Here is a 15,033-nt window from a genome sequence, read left to right on the forward strand (position 1 = left end):
GTTTCCCATGAGAAAGTAAGCAAAGCCATACGGCAGTGGAGATTAGGCCATGGACAGATGCCCTGGCCCTCAGGTTGAAGACCATCCTCAGACCAGGATGCGAGGGGCTGCCCACCCTGAGCCCTGGGCCTCCTGTGGCATCTGCACCTCTGGAAGCCACATGAGCAACCAGATTCGGTCTCCATCCACTCTGGGGGTTCTCACCCCTGCCCCATGACCCAGATGGCGTGGGAGGAACCCAGGAACCTGGGTGAGCAGCTCCCAGCCTGTCCCTGCAGGCCCACCCTCACCATTTCCTTTCCTTACCATACCCAGAGACCCCCAAGCTTGGTGCTCCTCCTTCCTCCTTTCTCCCAGTCTCTACCCCTCCATCTCCCTCACACCCTGGGATTACTAAAGCTTTAAGAGCCTTGCTTCCTCCCTGCCCTCACTCTTGCCCTCCCACCACCCCCTGCCTCTCTTGGGAATACTGGAGAAGGCACAATAAATGCGGAGGTCTGTTTGTACCCTGGTCCCGGGCAGCCCATTATCTCTCCATCTATATGGTGTTAACACTGAATGAACTTCCTCCCTCCCTCCTTGGGGACTTGAGGTGGTGACCCCGAGGCGGTGATACAGGATAAAGACACTGCTGTCAAACACCACCTCCATGAGGACCTGGGCAGCCAGGGTTGCCATGGCAGTGAAGCAGGCCATCCTGCTGTTGTGTGCAGCTCCAGCGGCCTGAAGTGGTTGAGCCCGGCAGGGAACCTTTGTATCAGGCCTCCCAGACCCACCAACCCATTGTCCCTTGCTATTTCCACTGAGCAGGCATTTCCTGGGGCATGGCTAGGCAGATCTGAAGTGGACAGAACAAGGGGGAGGGCCTTTGTTGACATCACTAGTCAACTGGATACACCCCCCACCCCAGCCCAGCCCGGGCAGGGACACACATCAGAGCAGAGCCTGTCTGGTTCCCTGTGGTTATTCCAGTTATTTCAGTTATTCTCTCCCAGCACAGAGACACCCTGGGTGTGTTGAAGGGGCACAGGAGCCCCTTCCAGGTTCCAGGTTCTTATGCCAGTCCATTAGGGCATTTAAAGGGAAAGAGTTGCAGAAATGTGACTTAAAAACCTTGGGTGGCAGCAAAGGGGCTGGCCAGAACTGAGCAATTATTTGGGCATCCTGTGCAGTGTTGCCTGCAGCCAAGGCCCCCAGAGCCACGGCTCCCGTGTCACCACATGCCTTACACAAGAGGGCCGAGGACATTTGCACTTTTTTTTTTTTAATAGAGGCATGTTTTTATTTATTTATTTATTTGTTTGTTTGTTTGTTTGTTTGTTTGTTTTGTTTGTTTATACATGCACTGGGTACAGTCAGAAGCGCAGGAGGGCGAGAGAATTCACCAGAGCCAGAGCGGGGAGCAGAGCAGTCAGAGGGACCGAAGTACACTGCTGAGGGGAGCAGCGGGCGGCAGGAGAGGTCTGCGCGCCATGTGGGACCCTCCTCCGGTGGCCGGGGAGCAGCCAGGGATCGAACCGGCGCCACAGAGGCCGCGGGCAGCTTCACAACCCAGCGCTCAACCGCTGCGCCACTGGGGAGGCCCTTTTTTTTTTTTTTTTTAAGATTTGTTTATTTGTTTATACAAGCACTGGGTACAGTCAGAAGCGCGGGAGGGTGAGAGAATTCACCAGAGCCAGAGCGGGGAGCAGAACAGGTACAAGGACCAAAGACACTGCTGAGGGGAGCAGCGGGCGGCAGGAGAGGTCTGCGCCCATGTGGGACCCTCCTCCGGTGGCCGGGGAGCAGCCGGGGATGGAACCGGCGCTGCAGCGGCTGCGGGCAGCTTCGCAACCCAGCGCTCAACCGCTGCGCCGCCGGGGAGGCCCGACATTTGCACTTTTAAGCATGCTTGCTCGCCCCAGGAGCTGTCCTGCAAACCACAGGCAGGCCTGAGCAGAGTGGGCACGCAGCTGTGCAAGGCGATCTTGAGGAGAACAATTACAGCGAAGATATTCTCCCCACCACCTGTTCGCAGCACCCATCACAGAGCCGCCCATTCCGTCCCTGGTGGCTGAGGCAGCAGTGACCCCTAATGGTCATTTTCAGAACCACAGCCTGGGGAGGGAAGAGCGGGGAGGTGTTTGCTCCTCTGGTGGGGCTGATCTCAGAGGCTCCAGTGGAGAAAAGAGAAGAAACTCCACAGGAGTCCTGGGCCTGAGACCTGTCCACTCGCCCAGAGCACACTGTCACATTGCACGGGGCCCAGAGAGGCGATAGGGCCAAGCCCCCACCCTAGTACCCATGCCCCCTGACCTCCATGGTGCTGGGCTGTGCATGCTCTAGAAGCACCCGGCCTCTGGACATGCAGGAGCTTGAGGAGGGGTTGAAAGGGAAAGAAAAGAAAGCTTCCGAAATACCTGTCTGCCCCACCTCCAGAGACAGTAGGTGAGGCCGGCCCAGAACATTCAGGAGAAGGACGCAGGGCTGCAGGGCTGCTGGAAGACAAGTTCTGCCGCCGCCGTGTCCTAGGAAAGACCTGAACTAACCATGGGAACAAGGGAGGGGTGAGGCTTCAGAAGAGGCCTCCCAACTGTAAAGGAAGCTTGTGGAGGGAAGTGGCTTCTCTCCCAGAGATAGCCAGAGACAGGGTAGGCTGACCTGGGAAGTAAATGAGGACATCTCCCACAGAGGCAGAAGGGTAAATGCAGTGCCTTAAAGAAAGAGTCTAGAAACACCCTTCTTGATTTCCACCTCTCCCGTGGACTAGACAGAATTCCAGGGAAAAAATAATAATAATAACCTGCGGCTGGCTAAGAAGAGAAGGGGTGAAGTGGGGACAGAGTAGTGTAAGAGAATTACATATTTACGACCCAGGCCCTTGTCCTCCTGACAAGTTTCCCACCTAGAGGCTATGCGTGTCATGCCCCACTCTCTGCAGACTCACGACACTGATGGGGGTCAGGGAGCTTGCAGTTGGGGTCCTCCAGGGAGAGAGGCCCAGAGGCCCAGGGCCAGGGGTAAATAAGGTCTATGGTCAGGTGAGCTATGCCACTGAGCCAGGCCTCAGAGGGGGCAGGATGAACCAGGGTGTACACAGTGCCTCTCCCTCCAGGCTCTCGTTCCAGAGCAGAAGGCTGACCCAAGGTGCCTGCTGTCGTCTGGGAGGGAGTGGAGCACGAGTACTCGAGAGGTCATATTCCACCCTGCTCTTGGGTCAGTCCTGAACCTTGGTGCCCCTCCAAATCCTAGGGACCATGGATGGCAGGGCACCAGGTATTAGCTGCCCAGCAGGAGGCCACCCTGGAGTCATAAGTGTGGACCTTCTGATGTAAAGGGGTCACGAGTGAGTGGACACTGGGGTCCATCCCTGGAGAGGGTAAGGGAAGTGAGAGCAAAGACTACCAAATCGGGAATCCAGGCTGGAGGGTGCGGTGGAGCCGACCAAGGACACTAGGTGAGCCCCTGGCACAGGGTCAGAGGGCGGGTGGGGAGCCCTGGGAAATGGACAGGAGCTTGTGATTGAGCTCACTACCTCTGACTGAAGTAAGGGTCCTAGAGGGGCCACATGGCTAAGAGTTTGCAGAACCACAAAACCATGTGGTCCTAGAGGGGCCACATGGCTAAGAGTTTCCGTGTCGTTGCTGTTGGTGGAGACCTGTAGGACCACAGGCATTGTGGGTCCATGTGGGGAGGGCGGGTGGGCCTGGGAATGGATATCTAACTCAGGGGTCTTTGCCCTTCTCCAAAGCCAGAGTTGGAACCCCCTGCCCAGGGGGCTGAATAGCCTGTGCAACCTCTGTCTGGACAAGGCCCTCATTTGGTCCCTGGAGGGCAGGATATCTGAATAGCATGGCCTCTGGCACTGGGCAGGTCAGAACTTCCTTCCCCTCCCACCACAGAGAAAGAGAACAGATAGGGGCCCGGGTAAGCTGCTGGCTGGGCAGCAGGGAGGCGCTCTCGGGATAAAGATGTGGACAGTAATACTAGGGCAGAATTGGGGGCTTGTTCAGGGGCACAAGTCATCCTTCGTGCTCCTGCCCTGCCCCCCCCACCCCCAGGGGTCTCAGCCATTCTCAGACAACAGTCAGGGAGGACAGGAAAGGGGAGGGTGCTGGGGTGGCAGTGAGGAGAGGTAGTCAAAGGGAGCTGCGCGAGAGAGACCAAGAGGCAGGGAGACAGACATCCGGGACCTCTCTACACACAGTGGAAGCACTGAAGACACCCCAGGACTTCTAACTTACCCCCCTTTAATCTCCACCACTTCCCACTTGTGAACCCTAACAGGGAGAGCTCATGCTGGATCTCTTCTGGAGATGAAGGGGGGGTCCCTTCTGAGGCTGCACAGCCACCAGGAATCCGCCCCCACAGGCCATGCATGGCTGGTCCTGGTGCAGGGTTGGACAGGAGGGGGAGCCAGCAGAGGCACGGAGGGGGCGGGCGAGAGGTAGGAAGCACGGAAGATGGGCAGCATTCTAAGGCTACATAAGATTCTCAAGAAAATGAGAAGTGAGAGGCCTTTCCTCTCTGGGAGGCAGGAGAATGTGGACAAAGGGACAGCGGTTGACAGCTGGGTCAGACAAGAAGTGGCGAAGGAAGAGAGGGTCCAGCTAGCATTCACATCTCCACACGGCAACGGAGAGGAAAGCCACTGCTTCCAAGTGGCAGGAGGACAGTGGGGCTGCAGAGAGATTGCAGTGATGGGGGCGGGGCGGGGGGGCTAAGGTAGGGGGGCAGCAGCCCTCCCAAGTGCACAGGTACAGAGGAGGCAGGGACCTGTGTTAGAAGCAGAATTTCCTGAGGGAAAGACCTCCATGAGGGAAGGCCAAGGCCTGAAATAAGATAATGGACACCAAGTGCTTTGCAAGCTCTCTTGAGCACTATACAAATTATTGTCGTTGTTATCTAATTGTGATATCACTTAAAAAGATGCTGCAGAAGTACATTTAGTGCCATGGAAAGAGGGCCGTGATGAACTGCAAAGTGAGAAGAGCAGGCTACAAATAATGTCAATGCCATTTTTTTACATTTACATGTACAAACTAAGAAAAAATATCTGCAAGTGTAAATATACATCTGGGAGAGAGGATTGTGGATGATTTATATCAGCTTTTTGCTTATTTGTATTTTCTCTTATGTTTTTCAGAGAACATGTATTATTTATATAGTGAAAACAAGCAGTTTGCTTTTAAAAGAAGGCGCCTCCCGGCGCAGGTGATGGAGGGAAGGCCAGGCTGGGGAGGCCCCTGACCTCTCTCCCCCTGCTCAAAAGCTCACCCATTTACATTCTCCAAAAACATTCTGTTCCCCACATTCTGGGTTGAGCCCAAGTTAGCTTTCCTGAATTTAGGATTGGCAGGACTTTTTTTTATGACCCCAGCAGTTTCCAGCTGGGGAAATAAGAAGCAAACAGGAGGGAGAGAAAAGCAGAGTTTTCTCCAAGATTCCCGGCAACTCCTCCCCACAAAGCCCCTCCCCGCTCCCAGGAGGACACTTGTCCTTTGCTTGCAGTAAGCTTCAGCCATAGAAATCTCTAAGGCCACCGTCCCCTCCAGGACTGGCAGGACTAGCCTCTTCCTACAGTGGCTTCCAGCACCAGCAAGAGGTTCCTTTTTCCACACATTATCCTCGATGCCTCCCCTTGTTCCTCAGACAGGCCAGGCTCACAGCCCAGCCATGGCTTCCTTCTCTGCCCCTTCCCCTGTCCTCTGCCCAACCACTCCTCTAACCTGAGAGTGGACCGTGGTGCTTCTGCGGCTGCCCTCACCCTCCACACAGGGTTCCCATCCCCCTCTCTTCCCCAGCCCTGCCCTGGCGAGCCCTCCCTCAGAACTGCTCTGCCCTCTTACTCCCCTACTCAGAATAGCGTCCTATTGCAGTCATTCCTGACGCCGCTGTGCGGGCTGTGCCCAGAGCTTATGAAGCTGACCCTAGAACAACACAGGTTTGAAGTACGCGAATCCACTTACACATGGATTTCCATCTGCGGGCTCTGCATTCACAGATTCAACCAACCATGGCTGTCAGTTGGTTGAATTTGAAGATATGGAAAATTGTCTATTAATTCTCCTTGAATTTTCCATGATTTAGAGGCCCTTAATGCCTGAGTTGTTCAAAGATCAACTGTGTGTTTTTTAAATCCACTTTAGAGGCGATGCATCTGTGATCTGAATGGCAAAACACACTTTGCCAAAAATCCAGCCCCTTTTACTCCCTACACTGGACAGAGGCCTAGTAGTTGAATTGTCCCCTCTCATCTTTAAATTGCATCTTCTGGGCCTCCCCGGGAACGCAAGAGTTTAAGTCTCAGCACTGTGAAGCCATCCGCAGCCTCTGCAGCACAAGTTTGATCACTGGCCATCCACGGAGCAATCCACATGGCACAGCAGACCTCTCCTGTCTTGCCTGCTGCTCCCCTCAGCAGTGTAGTTCAGTAGATCTGCCTGTTCTGCTCCCCACTTTGTCTCTGGTGAATCCTCTCACCGCACTTCTGGCCTATACCCCAGCTGTTGTATGCATAAACAAATGAAATAAATCTTTTTCAGGGCCTCCCTGCTGGCGCAGCAGGTTGAGGGCAGCGCTGTGAAGCTGTCCCCAGCCTCTGCAGTGCCGGTTTGTTCCCAGTCAGCCAGGGAGAATGCCACATGGTGAGGCAGACCTCTCCTGCCTCGTCCACTGCTCCCCTCATCAGTATTTTTGTTCCGTCTGCCTGTTCTGCTCCCAGCTCTGTATCTCACCCTTCAGTGACTCTGGCCTGTACCCCAGCTCTTGTGTAAATAAAATAAATCTTTAAAAAAAAATAAATAAATAAATAAACAAACAAACAAATAAATAAATAAATAAATTGCATCTTCCCTGCCAGGTAAGCCTTTCGCTTCTCGTTGCAACCTGCCTCTCCAGCATCATGATCTGCCCCAGTCCACTATCAAAGCTGTGATTCAGTAAGTCTAGACTCCCTCTTCCCGCCAGCTTGCATCATGCTGCCCATCACCCTCCTGCACTCTGCTGGGACTTAACCCCCCTTTGGTCTCGGAGACTCCCAGTATCATGCCCTTCCTTCTCTGCACCATCCACAGGGCGCCTAGTGTCTGCCGCCATACAGGCCATGGCACCAGAGCCAGGAGTCTCCTTAGGGAAACAGAAGCCATGTTAGGTATTTCCACAGAGAGCATTGCATATAAGGGACTGACTTCAATTTTGTGGAGGGCTGAAAAGCAAAACAAGAACACTGAGTAACACAGATCTTGCTCCCACCCTGAGAGTGGGAGAGCAAATAGGTGAGGTTGGGTCGTCAGAGTCTATAAACTTGGGGACAGGTTCCCAGAGACATGGGAGTGAGACTTTGGAGGAGCTGTCTCCCAGCTGGGGGCCAACATTGAAAGGAAGCAAACAGGAAGAAGCTAGTCCTCCCGTGTCCCTGTAGCAGATCTGCCCAGTGCAAGAACCTAACTGCTGCGGTTGGCAGTTTCAGCCCAGGCCTGACAGCAGAGTGAGGAAGGGGGACCGCGGCGCCGGGTGGGGGGTGTTAGAGCTGAGAGACAGCAGGCCAGGAGTCAGGACCGTGGCATCTATTACAGATGATGATTATTATGCCTAAAATATATTGAGCACCTTCTCCAAGTCTACACTCCACACACACTGGAACACAAACCTGTCTGCTGGGTTCACACTATTGCAGCTAGTATTTTTTTTTTTTTTGCTTTGACTTTTTTTTTGCAGATAATGTTTTGGGTTGTTTGTTTGTTTGTTTGTTTTTCACAGATGAGGAAACTGAGCCTTAAAGAAATGAAACAACTTTCCCACTGTCCCACAACTAATAAATGACAGAGCTGGGGTTCAAAGTCGGATCTGTCCCCACCATGTCCCACTGCCTACAAGGTGCCCTGCACCAGGCTAAGAGGTTCTGCCCAGGGGTGGCTGGAGTCCTCATGGGCAGGGATGGTGACTTGGACAGCCACTGACCCAGTGCCAAACTGCCTTGAGCATGGAGTGCTGTGCAGGATACCTGTCTGCAGTGGGTCCCATGGGAGACGAAGGAGTCACAAAGCTGAGCAAAACCAGGCCCTGCCCATGAGGAGGAGCAAGCGGTCTGCTGGATAGGAGGCATGGAAATGGACCGTGATGACCCTCACAGAGCTGTGCACGAAGCCAGAGTGCAACAGCCATTCCCATCGCTTCCCTGGGAAAGCCCCTCGATGCCCCCCACTGCACCCAGCTACAGACAAAGCTCCCAGACAGGTCAGTCTCTTAGCTGCTTCGATTCTCTCCCAGCCCCTGTGCACTCAGGCCATCTGCAGAGGCTTTGCAACTCTAAACCTCACTGTCCTCATCACTTTGCTCCCTCCACACAGAGCACCCCCCACTCTCCTTCCCATGGGTCACCTGGCACTCTCTCAACCACCTGCAAACCAGCTCTCTCAACTACTGCCTCCTCTCTGCAGCCTTTCTTCCTGCTCCCACATGCAACCCTATCCTAGGCCCCAAGTGCCAGTTTTGTTCTTACCATTCTGTATCATCTGAGTTTGCCTATAAATGTCTTGTACCTTCCTGTCTTATTTATTTTTCTTGTCTTGAAACTATCACACTCCAGTACAATATAGGTTTTCAATAGCTGCTCAATGAGTCAATGAGAGCAAATCAGCCAGGGGCAGAGAGTGCAGAGAGGAAATCAACACTCCCTTTGGAGCCAGACAGGAACTGAATCTTACGCCTACTTGCTAATTTGTTCAAGCAAGTTAATGGTGATTAACTTCTCTCGGCCTCAGTTTAACTCCTCCGTCAAACGAAAAATCTAGCGCTCCCCTCACGTCATGATATTTCACTCAAGACATCTGCAGAGTCACCTGTCTCCTCCTTGGGGAGGCTATGGGGACTCACAAATGAGGCGCTCAGTCCCCAGTCTGCACCAGGAAATCTGCAGACCAGGTGACCATAGCGCCTTCTTGGCCACAAAGTCTGTACTCCGGGCCATGATGGACAAGAGAAAGTTAGAATCTTAAATCTCCCCATTCCCTCTAGACCTCTAGTTCCACCCCTAGAGTCTACAAAGTTCTATGTTCCCTGTATATCTTCCAGTTCTGACCCTCAGCCCCCCTGGTGTCTGACACCCTCAGCTTCAAAGTTCCCTCAGATCATCTGGAGTGTCCTTCCAGGATTCTCTGCATTTCTCCCAGGCAGTCTTGGAGCCTGACTCTCCAGTCACAACCTCCAGGGATCCCGCCTGCTCCCCAACATCCCTCCTGTCCCCCCTCCATGGGCACTACTAGCACCAACTGCACCATCCGGAGCAAACAATGCAGGGGGCCTGCAGCCGCAGGATTCCTTGCCCTGCACTTGAATCACACTGACACCAGCCTGCCTTTTCCTTTGCCCTGATGCGATTCACTGACAACAAATTCACCCTGAGGAAAGTTCTAGCAGTATACACAGTCCATGAGTACCCAGAGAAAGGAAGAGAAGTAAGGACAGCAGACAGATCTGACCCAGTGTGACCTTAACATGGCCCCAGACTGTGCCAGGGACACACTCTCCACCCTTGATTTATCAAGGCCCAGCCCAGCTCAGCCTCCTTCCTCCGTCCCCCCAGTGAGAATAGCTCTCTCTCCCTATGGTCCAGGCAGAAGTACACGACTCTGGACACAGCTGCTTGAGTCTCCTCTGTGGTCCTATATGACATAGGAGGAGACCCCCTGAGGGCACAGGATGGAGGTTGACATCTTATTATGGGCTAAATTGTGTCCCCTCAAAATTCATATGATGAAGCCCCAACTCCCAAAGTGACTGTATTTGGAGAAAGGATCTTTTAAGAAGTATTTAAGGTTAAATGAGGTCAAAAGGTGGGACCCAGTCCCATATGATTAGTGTCTTTCTAAGAAGAGGAGTAAACACCTGAGATACTCCCCCACACACACACCACAGGGAGTAAGTATGGAGGAAAGAGTACATGAGTGGCACCATCCACAAAGCCAGGAGAGTCCTCACCAGAAACCCACCTGCTGGCACCTTGATCTTGGACTTCCAGAACTGTGAGAAAATTTCATCTTGTGGGAATCTGTTGTGGCATCTCGAGAATCAATATAGTTGGTAACTCAGGGAGAGGGTTCTGGGAGGGGAATACCAGCACACAACCATCTTGTACAGCTATTCCTGTGTTTTTCCTGTTATTAGGCTGGCATCATGCCAGGAAACGGGGAGAAACCAGAACTCAGAACCCTAAGCCCAGCCAGAGGGAGACCTGAGTTCTGAGCCTCTGCTCCAACCACAAAGTGACAGTGGTTCAAGCCTCCCATCAGGTGTTTTGGCCTTGCAGAAGAGCAGGGAACAAAATACCACGCAAATCCTAGTATCAGACAGGCCCTCTATGGGGCTTGGTTTTTTATTAATGGAACCCACAGCCACCTTCCAGAAAGGTGTTTTTTTATCCATTTTCCATTTTCCAGATGAGGCAACTGACAAGCACCCAAGTTCACCAGGCGCTGGTGACATCACGAGTGACATATTGAGGCACATGGGGGATTCCCCACAGTCTGTGTCTCCACCCAATTGTGAGAGGAGCCAGCTGGCTTTGGGGCGGAGCCAAACGCCCACTGGTCAGGGCTGTTGGCCTGGGCCCAGGCTTCAGACAGAGTGGGTGATCCCACTTTAAAGGTTGCAGTTATCACCAAGTGTGTTGAAGCAGTGGGCAGAGCCTGCTTTGGGAGCAGCCCACATGATGCTCTGCTGAGGAAACACCACCTGCAGAACTACTACAGTTCTGCAAACAAGTCTATGTTGGGGGCTGAAATTACTGAAAGTATGGATTACCAAAAAGGTGGAGTTTTGACTGGTAGTTTGAAAAGCTTCCTGACTTCTGGTTTCGTAAACTTGAATGCACTGAGTGTACTTCTCAAGAGAAATCCCATACAGGCCCGAACATCCTGCTTCTTTCCTGGTCTCCTTTGGGGAATTTAACACGAAGTTCCTCAGCAGGAAAACAATCACAGAGCCGCCCTCTGAGTGGGCACAGGCCCCTAACTCCCCGGCATCTGTTGGCTAGTAGTTCGGATCCCACAGTCAGAAGCCAGACTGCTTGGTTCCAATGCCAACTAATGCCCACGTCCCAATGGTGTGACAGTGGCAAGTTGCTTAACTTCCCTAAGTCTTAGATTCCCCGTCTGTAACAAGGAGATGACAGAACACTGATTCATAGATCTGCTGTGAGGGTGCATAAGTTCGTATGGGGGAGGCACTGAGCATGGCCGGCACCCACTCATTGACACAGTTGGGACGTCAGGGGTATAATCTCCCCTCCCCACTCCGGGCTAGAGTCCTGTGTCAGCCAGCCCACATCCAAATGGATGTTCTCATTGTGAGACTGGACCTTGATTTCTGTGTCCTCACCTGAAAAATGATTCCAGGTAATACTCAAAGCAAGACCAACCCTCTATTTGGTAATTAGTAAATAATAACGAATTATACGAAGTCATGGTGGGCTACTAATAAAGAAAGGCACAGAGGGCAGTGTGGTGAAAGTGAAAAGTCATCTGTTTTTTTCCCTGGAAGCAGATTTTAGGAACAACCCAGTGAAAAAAGACACTGGTATTATCCTTGCTGTATCAGACACAGGCCTCCTCACACACCCCTTACCACCTTCTTTCCTAAGTCCCTGGTCTGGAACTTAGCCCTGGTCTTGCTCTAAGAAACAAGGGACAGCACCTTATACTTGTTAGCCCTAAGAAAGAGGCACAGAATATATTTGGCCTCATTGGAATTGGGGGGCATGATTTGCTGCACTTGAGAATATCACTTCACACTAGTTGTTGGATGAAGCACAAGGCTGCCAACATCCAGAGAGTCCCAGGGTAGAAAGGTCCCGCTGCAGACCCAGGCTAGAATAGGCTGCTTTGTTTCTTGGGCTGTGGGTCCAGTGGGTCCAATGTGCTAGGAATGTGGTGTGGACAGGATGCAGGGTGGAATCTGAGGCACACTCTGATGGGGGATTGCAGCACGCACCCAGGGCTCTACAGCAAAGTCATTTCCTCAATAACAAAGAACTACATCTGAAAAACATCTCCTGATATGCTCCTGTTGTGTCCTGGTAGGAGTTGAGTGCCCAACAATGGACATCAAATGACCATTCAAACTGAGCTGCCCAACATAAGTTGAATGTTATTGGTCCACTGAGTCATAAAGTTGGACAGGCAGAGCAGTATCCATTATGTGAATGAAAGGATATATGTGGACATGGCTTGAGCCACTCCAGAAAGCATAAGCAATTTGCATAAACAAGTGGTCCAGATTCTGAAATCACCTACCTCTACTGTATTGCTGCTGCTGCTGCTTCATTGATGACCTCTTGGGATTCCCTATAACCACCAACACATGTACCAGCATGATATGTTGGCCCACACAGCATTATGGTCCCACACAGTGTGTCCCAGCAGGACAGGGGTAAAGGGAAATCCTCCCAGGGGTAAGAACTACAAGTATGACTTGGTCATCCATTTTGTATCTAGGGAGAGATAGTCCATAATAAAGATTATATGAAGTACTGGGAAATGGCAAACTACTTGTTCAGTTGGTGAGAGTCCTGGAAAAAATAATAAGGAAAGATTGGAGAAAAGGAAGTGGTGGTGGGGAGTAAGTTTTATGGTAAGGCCAGGACTGGGGTGCATTTCAACAATGCTGAGAGCGAGTGACTTCTTAAATTTCAAGTGCAAGGTGCTTCACTTGCCTTATCCTAGTCCCAGACCTGGTAGATGGAAGTGCACACAAAGATGCAGATCTTTGGGCCTCATTAATGTCCACCAGTTGAGCATCAGTCAGGAGAAAGTAGTGAACAACCAGTGGGAAATAAGACATCTTGTGGCTGTCAGCTAGTCTTTCTCTTCAGACTAGTCACCCCAGCACTGGCACAAGGGGGTAACAAGCATAGTGGATTTAGTAGAAAGAGGGAGGCTTTGTCTGGTCTCGAGATCACAGATACCCTCATACCATGGTTGAGAGCTACTGCTGAGTAGCTCTCTGTTTGCAGCAGAGACAGACACTGAGCCCTACTGATGAAAAGAAAATGGGAAAAGAAAATGTCCAGCTGCATGGTAGGAGGCTGATTATATCAGACCCCTCTCCCCTTTGAGGGAGCAGTGATATGTCCCTGCCAGAATTAACAAACCCTGGGATCACCACCCATGTGCTTACAGAATGCCCTGCTCTCTCAATATTGTGTCTGACATCACAGCGCCTCAAACCAAAAAATTCATTTTACAGCAAAGAAGTACAACCATGGGTACATGACCACAGGATTACTGGTCTTATCCCATTATCCAGAATTATCAGGTTTGATAGAATGGCCAATCAAAATCTCAGGAAGACACCATCGAAAGAACAACGCTTTGTGGGGTTGGACCTCTCTCCTCCAGCACAGGATATATGCCTTAACTAATGCTTATGGTACACTTGGGCTGCTACAATAAGAATGCCACAGATGAGGCCTCCCTGGTGACACAAGGGGTTAAGCACAGCACTATGAAGCGATCTGCAGCCTCTGCAACACGAGTTTGATCCCTGGCTGGCCAGGGAGCTACTCACATGGCACTGCAGACCTCTCCTGGCTCACGCGCTGCTCCCCTCAGCAGTGTATTTCAGTCAGTCTGCCTGTTCTGTTCCCCACTCTGTCTCTGGTGAATCCTCTCATCCCCTGCACCTCTAGCCTGTACCCCAGGTCTTGTATGCATAAATAAATAAATCTTTAAAAAAAAAAAAAAAGAATGCCACAGATGGTGGCTTAAACAACATTTACTTCTCACAGTTCTGGAGGGGTCACTAACCCCATCATGAAGCTTCACCCTCTTGACCTTATTACCTCCCAGAGAACCCATCCCTTAATACCATCTTATTAGGGGCTAGAGTTTCAACATAGGAAGGGGGGAGGAGATACTAGCACATAGTCCCCTACAACCAGAAAATACAGATCTTGGAAGCAAGAACTGGAATTAAGAATCACTCCCTTCTCTATTACATCCAGTGACTTAGTTGCCAATTTGTGCTTCCCTTGACCCTACTCTTTGGATCTAGTTAAATGTCCCAGTTAACAGAGGGAAAAGATTTCTACTGGAAGACATATTAAGAATTCCAGTAAACTGGAAGCTGTAACTACCACTTCGGGTTTTTGATGCAGTGAACCAATAAGGAAAGGAAGAAAGTTCCTGTATTGACTGGGATAATCAATCATAGTTACCACAAGCTAAGATATCTGCCCCCTCACACTGGGGGGCAGGGAGGAGAATGCCTTGTAACCAGGGACCCTCTGGGGCATCTCTAAGCACTTTCATGCCTGGTGACTGTTAATAGGAAGTCACGATAACAAGGGTAAGGCAGCTATGGGTCTACACATTTGGAAAATGAAGTTCTGGGCCACCCCACACTAGATGAAGTAAAACAGAAGGCGGGGCATCTAGAATAAGTAGTAGACAAGGAAGATGATAAATAGTAATCAGATTCTCTGAACTAGTTGTAACCATGAGGGATTAAAGGTTTTTCCACCTCTTGCCTCAGTCATTGAGAAAAACACCTTTGACTTCCACCTTGAAAGAGGCAATGTGACTCATTGAACTCATGACTCCATTCTTGGAGAACAAGTAAGGATTTCTCTACAGAATAAATGTAAGCCCTACATTGTAGTGTAAGAGTTGAATACAAAGAGAGACACTATGTTAGACACAAACTTATATCCCCCTGAGATTCTTTTCATTGTCTCCTAATTTCCCAAACCACTGCCACCTTTACCAGAGCCCTATTGTGTGACTTGAGCTGATTGGAGTGCAAGTTAAAGTCCTAGGATTGCTATCTATCTCATGGATTTTAGCCTGTGAGCTCTGTTCCAATTAACACAAGTTTGAATTTAGTTTATATAGGTGGGAACAGTGAGTCACTGACATTAAGAATGTAAATCTTGACAGGGTGGTTTCTGGTCTTAAGTTATTTTGACCTAAGGATATTTTGATGCTATCCATGTGCAGAGGCAGGCAAATGTTAGAGCTTCATCTCTTCTTTTTTGAGCAAGGCACTGTAGAGTTG

This window comes from Talpa europaea (genome assembly GCF_964194135.1).
Source record: "Talpa europaea genome assembly, chromosome: 9".
Lineage (NCBI taxonomy): Eukaryota > Metazoa > Chordata > Mammalia > Eulipotyphla > Talpidae > Talpa > Talpa europaea.